This window comes from Acyrthosiphon pisum, chromosome A3 (assembly GCF_005508785.2).
Source record: "Acyrthosiphon pisum isolate AL4f chromosome A3, pea_aphid_22Mar2018_4r6ur, whole genome shotgun sequence".
NCBI lineage: Eukaryota > Metazoa > Arthropoda > Insecta > Hemiptera > Aphididae > Acyrthosiphon > Acyrthosiphon pisum.
The window spans coordinates 41,943,833-41,944,073 of NC_042496.1; positions in this window are offsets into that span (position 1 = coordinate 41,943,833).

A 241-nucleotide genomic window follows, 5' to 3' on the forward strand; every position below is an offset into this window, starting at 1 on the left:
GGTGTCATTCAAAAAAGTAAAAAATTTAAACAATTATAAGGATAAAAAATATTTAAAAAATATAATTATTTTAAGAAAAACATTGTTGTATAAGCAACTTGAAACTATGTAAAAAAATATTTTCAAAAAAATTTACACTTTTCGAAATAATTAGTGTTCAATGATAAAAGAATTATCCGGTACAGTTCAAAAAATTTAGTTTTATATATATAAATTTATATTTTAAAATAAAAATGCTGTG